Source organism: Haplochromis burtoni, unplaced genomic scaffold (genome assembly GCF_018398535.1).
Source record: "Haplochromis burtoni strain Fernald_Lab_line unplaced genomic scaffold, NCSU_Asbu1 Contig_873, whole genome shotgun sequence".
Lineage (NCBI taxonomy): Eukaryota > Metazoa > Chordata > Actinopteri > Cichliformes > Cichlidae > Haplochromis > Haplochromis burtoni.
In genome coordinates this window covers 5,393-5,631 of record NW_024583234.1, presented here as the reverse complement: position 1 = coordinate 5,631, position 239 = coordinate 5,393, and positions in this window count along the sequence as shown.

The window sequence follows — 239 nt, the reverse complement described above, 5'->3', positions numbered from 1 at the left end:
TGTGTGTGTGTGTGTGTGTGTGTGTGTGTGTGTGTGTGTGTGTGTGTGTATTATGTGAATCACTGCATGTGACTGATTTTTGGGGATGGGTACAAAAACGTAAAGCTTTAGTCTTTTTGTTTTTCTGTGACTGAAACTTGAACCTCGAACCTGCACATGCAGCACTTTTACTGCTGCTGTCGGCTGTTTTAAGGTTTTACTTTAACCTCTGTTTTCTTCCAGTTTCAGTCAAAATGCTG